Consider the following 6,966-nt stretch of genomic DNA (forward strand, 5'->3'; position numbering starts at 1 on the left):
AGCAAAAAATGCGAAAGAAAACAAATACGAACATAATTTGAAACAACATTAATGAATAATCTAACTAAAACTAAATAACTAAGAAAAACAATTTCTATCCATCTGCATAATCTCTGGCCGGAGGAGCAAAGGAGTTAACACGGTTTAGCAACTCGTGGAACTGATTTGTCATACTGCTCATGTATCCCAGAAATTCTTGTCCCATATTAGCTAACTCTTCTCTGAGGGCGTCCTGTTCTGACATCAAAGCTTGAATGGTGGTGTTATAATCAGCTCCGGGCATATGATGTCTAGGACCGGGCATTGCCGATTCTTCGGTCGGAACAGGTTGAGGAGGAGGATCAATATCATAATACCCAGATGGTATCTGAGGGTCAGATTCAGCATAAGGGATCTGGTCGTCACAAATCTCATAGTCCTGGATGGATTCAGTAGATCTAGCAGGAGAGTGTGTTGCGTTCAGATTGTAGAGCCAGTTATTGCGGTTATGGACACTAGTCCTCGGACTAGGCAAGGTGAATAGGCAAAGAACTTGGTTATTAATTATAAGCTCAAACTCTTCAGGCCCTAGGTTTGCTATAAACATAGTGTTGAAGAGGAAGGGTATACTCATAATCGCAATGCCGCAACAAGGGCTTAAGTCAAGCATAGGCTGACGTAATCCGATAGCATTACCAATCATGGTTATCAAACCGCCTATTTGAATTGGTGCTCGTTCATCTTGGATAAGGCGGTCAAAATTCGCCAACATAAAAGTGGCACCGTTTACTGGACGGTTCTGGGAAGCGCAAAATATGATGAAGAGTTCATCACGTGAAACTGAGGTACTGTTTGACTTCTTCCCAAATAAGGTGTGGGTCAGGATCTTATGGAAATAACGAAAGGCCGGGTTATGTATGTTTCCAAAAAGAAACTCATGTTCCTCGGGATCGTCATTTTCAGTCAAGCTTCCCCAAAAGTGTTCAAGTTCTCTGTATTCAAAAAGTTCTTCTTGGCTCACTGTGAATGTATCAAGGAAGGTAGGGAAACCTAAAAGGGTGGTAAAGTCTTGAATGTTAAATTGATACTCCATGTTGAACATTCTGAACTGGATGAAACCTCTGCTTATTCCTTTTCCATGGCTGGGTAGATAGATCAGAGAGCTAAGGAATTCTAGTGTCAGTCTCCGGTAAGTGACGAAATGTCTACGGATAGGAGAGGTTTCCCACCCTATCTGACTCAGCAAATACAGGACACTCTCTCTTAGTCCAAGGGCAGTCATTGCCCAATCATCAGCATATAAACTAGGTAGCATCTCTCTCGCGGCTAGTTCCTCAAACTTTTGTTTCTGAGCTTTCCCTCTGAATTTGATACCCATACGGTCAATTTGGCCCATCAGGTTAGTGTTAGCTAGAGAAAAGAAAAACAAGAGTTTTAGTCAGGATTTGGCCAAATGCCGAAAGAAGAAAGGAAAAGTTTTTAATAAATTAAAATAAATTAAGAATGAATACTAAATAAAATTTAAAAGAAAAGAGGAATAATTAAAGAAGAAATAAAAAAAAAAATTGTGGGTTGTCTCCCACGAAGCGCTTTGTTTAATGTCGCAAGCTCGACATAAAAACTATCAAATATAATCTATAAATTCTGGAGGCATCACGTCTAAGTGCAAGACTTGCGAATCTTCATTGTTTTCTGCATAGTGATAATGTTTTAGACGTTGCCCGTTTACGATAAATGGTTCTATAGATTTTCCTTTAATTTCTACCGCTCCACTTGGAAAGACATTGGTGATTTGGAAAGGGCCTGACCATCTAGAACGTAGTTTTCCTGGGAATAACTTAAGTCTAGAGTTAAACAAAAGGACTATATCGCCTTGTTTGAAGATTTTCCTTGATATGCACTTGTCATGCCATTTCTTCGTTCTTTCTTTATAGATTCTGGCATTTTCGTAAGCGTCTTGTCGAAGTTCCTCTAATTCGTTTATGTCAAGAATTCGCTTTTCACCAGCGGCCTTATAGTTTAAATTTAGATTTTTAATAGCCCAGTAGGCCTTATGTTCTAATTCTACCGGGAGGTGGCAAGATTTTCCATAAATAAGCTTAAATGGGGTTGTCCCTATGGGAGTTTTGTAAGCAGTTCGATATGCCCATAAAGCTTCGGGTAGTTTCGATGACCAGTCTTTCCTTGAGGTGGCGACTGTTTTTTCTAATCTTTGTTTAATTTCTCTGTTAGACACTTCCACTTGCCCACTGGTTTGAGGGTGGTAAGGTGTCGCTACTCTATGCCTTACGCCATACTTAAACAGTAGTTTTTCGAGTACCTTGGATATGAAATGCGATCCACCATCACTGACTACTATTCTCGGGACACCAAATCTTGGAAATATTATATTCTTAAAGAGTCTAGTTACTACTCATGTTTCGTTTGTTGGAGAAGCTATAGCTTCAATCCATTTTGATACGTAGTCAACCGCTACGAGTATGTACTTGTTACCGAAAGAAGGTGGAAAAGGTCCCATGAAATCAATTCCCCACACGTCGAAAATCTCTACTTCCAAAATGCCCTTTTGTGGCATCTCGTCACGTCTAGATATGTTTCCTGTGCGTTGACATCTATCACATTTCTTAATAGCCGCATGCACATCCTTCCATATGTTTGGCCAATAAAGACCGGCTTGTAGGATTTTGGAGCAGGTCTTGGATGTACTTGCATGTCCACCATAAGGAGCGGAGTGACAGTGTTGGATTATATTTTCTACTTCTTCTTCGGGTATACACCGACGGAAAATACCATCGGGGCCTCGTTTGAAAAGTAAAGGGTCATCCCAGTAATAGTGTTTTATGTCATAGAAGAATCGTTTCTTTTGCTGGTAGGATAAAGTAGGTGGAACTATTCCGGCAGCTAAATAATTGACGAGATCAGCGTACCATGGTGTAACAGATATAGCTAAGGTGGTTTCTACCTGTTTATCAGCTTTATTTTCTTCCAAAGTAGCTATAAGTTTATCGTACGAGAAATCATCGTTAATTGATGTTCTTTCCGGTTCGAGGTTCTCGAGTCTAGAGAGGTGACCTGCTACTACGTTTTCAGTTCCTTTCTTGTCTTTGATTTCCAAATCGAACTCTTGTAGCAACAAGATCCACCTTAGGAGTCTAGGTTTAGCATCCTTTTTTGTTAAGAGGTACTTGATAGCAGCGTGGTCAGTGTAAATGATTATTTTGGCTCCGACTAAGTAAGAACGAAATTTATCTAATGCAAACACTACTGCTAAAAGTTCTTTCTCGGTTGTGGCGTAATTCATTTGTGCTTCATCTAGAGTTCTACTTGCGTAATATATGACGTGAAGCTTTTTATCCTTTCGTTGTCCTAAAACAGCACCTACAGCGTAATCACTGGTATCACACATTATTTCGAATGGTTCATTCCAATCTGGTGTCTGCATTATGGGCGCGAAGATCAATGCTTGTTTAAGCGTTTGAAATGCTTCTAAACATTTATTGTCGAATATGAATTCAGCATCCTTCATCAATAGTCCGGTCAAAGGTTTAGTTATTTTAGAGAAGTCTTTAATGAATCGTCGGTAAAAACCGGCGTGTCCTAAGAAGCTTCGCACTTCTCTCACAGTTTTCGGAGGTTGAAGGTTTTCGATTACCTCTATTTTGGCTTTGTCTACTTCAATTCCTCTATTTGAGATGATGTGTCCTAAAACAATTCCTTCTTGCACCATAAAGTGACATTTTTCCCAATTAAGTACTAGGTTTACTTTTACACACCGTTCTAGAACTCTTTCTAGGTTTTCAAGGCATTCTTCAAAGCTTTGTCCGCATACGGAAAAGTCGTCCATAAATACTTCCATGATGTTTTCGAGAAAATCGGCGAATATCGCCATCATTCACCTTTGGAAGGTTGCAGGAGCATTGCACAAGCCAAACGGCATTCGTCGATAAGCGAAGGTACCAAAAGGACACGTGAATGTTGTCTTTTCTTGGTCATCAGGATGAATTGGTATTTGAAAGAAGCCTGAATAACCGTCTAGGTAGCAGAAATGAGAATGTTTTGCTAATCGTTCTAACATTTGGTCAATGAATGGTAAAGGGAAATGATCTTTTCGGGTTGCTTTGTTTAATTTCCTATAGTCAATGCACATTCTCCATCCCGATTCGATTCGTTTGGTTATAGTTTCTCCTTTTTCATTTTCAATAACTGTTATACCTCCTTTCTTTGGTACTACGTGTACCGGACTAACCCATTGGCTATCAGATATAGGATATATGATACCTGCCTCTAATAACTTGGTTATTTCCTTCTTCACTACCTCACTCAGGATCGGGTTTAGTCTCCTCTGGTGTTCCCTAGAAGTTTTACAGTCTTCTTCTAGCATGATGCGGTGCATACAAATAGAAGGACTTATTCCTTTAAGGTCGGTGATGTTGTATCCTAGTGCGGTTGGATATTTTCTTAAGATATGCAGGAGTTTTTCGGTTTCGAGTTTTCCTAGGTCTGCATTAACTATCACTGGTCGTTCAAGTTCTAAGTCTAGGAATTCATATCTCAGATTTTTGGGAAGTGTTTTCAGGTCAAGGGTTGGTTTCTTAAGGCATTGTGTAGGGTCTGGTGTTATTGCTAAACATTGGTTAAGTTTGTCTTCTACAAGATAGTCAGATGATTTGTCATTTTCTAACTCTGTTTCTTTTATGCATTCATCGATGATATCCATGAAGTAACATGTGTCTTCTATTGCAGGTGCTTTCAAAAATTGGGATAGAATGAACTCAATTTTCTCTTCTCCTACTTCGAAAGTGAGTCGTCCTCGTTTTACGTCTATGATAGCACCGGCGGTTGCTAAGAATGGTCTTCCCAATATAATGGGTGTAACTTCATCTTCTCTTATGTCCATGATTATAAAATCGGTTGGAATGTAGAATTGACCTATGCGCACGGGAACATTTTCAAGAATTCCTATAGGATATCTAACGGAACGATCCGCTAGTTGCACAGACATTTTAGTTGGTCTTAATTCTCCCATTTCTAGTTTCTTGCATATGGATAAAGGCATAACACTAATACCGGCTCCTAAATCGCATAAGGCTTTGTCTATGACAAATTTTCCTATGTGACAGGGTATAGAGAAACTACCTGGATCTTTAAGTTTAGGAGGCATATTCTGGATTATAGCGCTACATTCAGCAGTGAGTGTAACGGTTTCGCTATCTTCAAGTTTCCTTTTATTAGAAAGAATTTCTTTTAAGAACTTAGCATATGAGGGCATCTGCGTAATAGCTTCTGTAAAAGGAATTGTGACGTTTAATTGTTTTAGTAGGTCAACAAATTTTTTAAATTGGCCCGCATCTTTGGTTTTAATAAGCCTTTGAGGGTAAGGGATAGGTGGTTTATAAGGTGGTGGAGGTACATAAGGTTCTTTCTTTTCTACGGTTTCCTTATTACTCTCTTCCTTTTCCTTAGGTTTATTTTCTTCCTCAGTTGACTTTTTAGAGTTTTGGTTTTCTATCCTTGGATCAGACGGTCCTTCCACTTCCGTTCCACTTCTTAGTATGATTGCATGAGCGTGGCTTCTCGGGTTAGGTTGGGGCTGTCCAGGAAATGTACCAGTTGGGGCAGCAGTAGGCGCTTGTTGTTGAGCTACTTGTGATATTTGCGTTTCCAGCATTTTGTTATGGGTAGCCAGGGCGTCTACTTTACTTGCTAGTTGTTTAATTTGTTCGCCAGTGTGTACATTCTGATTTAAGAAATCTTTATTGGTTTGCTGTTGAGAAGCTATGAAGTTTTCCATCATGATTTCCAAGTTGGACTTCCTAGGAACGTTATTGTTAGGTGTAGATGGGATTTGATATCCAGGAGGTATAGCTGGGGCTTGATTTGGAGCTTGTCCTGGTGCGTATAAAGCATTATTACTCTTATATGAAAAATTAGGATGATTCTTCCAGTTTGAGTTATAGGTATGCGAGTAGGGATTTCCTTGAGCATAGTTTACTTGCTCTGCTTGGATTCCTGTTAGGAGCTGACAATCTGCAGGAGTGTGACCTTGGATTCCACAGACTTCACAATTCTGAGTTATGGCAACCACGGTGGCTGGAGGTGATACATTTAAACTTTCAATTTTCTGGGCCAAAGCTTCCACTTTTGCATTAACATGATCAAGGTTACTTATCTCGTACATGCCAGCTTTCGTTTGAGGTTTTTCTACCATTGTTCGTTCGCTTCCCCACTGATAGTGGTTTTGGGCCATGCTTTCGATAAGTTGGTAAGCATCAGCATAAGGTTTGTTCATTAGTGCACCACCTGCGGCGGCGTCTATTGTTAACCTCGTGTTGTATAAGAGACCATTATAGAAGGTATGAATCACTAACCAGTCCTCTAAACCATGGTGTGGACAAAGTCTCATCATGTCTTTGTATCTTTCCCATGCTTCGAAAAGAGACTCGTTATCTTTCTGTTTAAATCCATTTATCTGGGCTCTTAACATAGCTGTTTTGCTCGGCGGAAAATATCGGGCAAGAAAGACTTTCTTCAACTCGTTCCATGTGGTGACTGAGTTGGAAGGAAGAGACTGAAGCCATCTTCTAGCGCTATCTCTTAACGAGAAAGGAAAAAGACGAAGTCGAATTGCCTCTGAAGTGACACCATTAGCTTTAACAGTATCAGCGTATTGGACAAATACGGATAAATGAAGGTTTGGATCCTCGGTAGGATTTCCAGAGAATTGGTTCTGTTGCACTGCCTGCAACAGTGAAGGTTTAAGTTCGAAGTTGTTTGCTTCGATTGCGGGTGGAGCAATACTCGAATGCGGCTCATCTTGCGATGGAGCGGCGTAATCTCGAAGAGCACGAGCTGGTTCTGCCATCTCGGGTATCGGTGAAGGAAGAAGATTTTTGAGATCAGGAATTTCGATTGGAGGGAGATTGTTTGCAGTACGATATTCCCGAATTCGTCGTAAGACTCGGAGATATAGTTCGATGTCGTTGATTC

The 6,966-nt window shown here is 40.2% G+C and overlaps 1 non-coding gene across 1 annotated transcript; it reads left to right on the forward strand.

The window, feature by feature from the left end:
* Window positions 1–6,356: 6,356 nt before the first annotated feature.
* Window positions 6,357–6,463, forward strand: LOC127125146 (small nucleolar RNA R71). Its single transcript, XR_007804604.1, has one exon. It is a non-coding gene; the product is annotated as a small nucleolar RNA R71 (small nucleolar RNA).
* The last annotated feature ends 503 nt before the right edge of the window (window positions 6,464–6,966 follow it).

This window comes from Lathyrus oleraceus, chromosome 2 (genome assembly GCF_024323335.1).
Source record: "Lathyrus oleraceus cultivar Zhongwan6 chromosome 2, CAAS_Psat_ZW6_1.0, whole genome shotgun sequence".
NCBI lineage: Eukaryota > Viridiplantae > Streptophyta > Magnoliopsida > Fabales > Fabaceae > Lathyrus > Lathyrus oleraceus.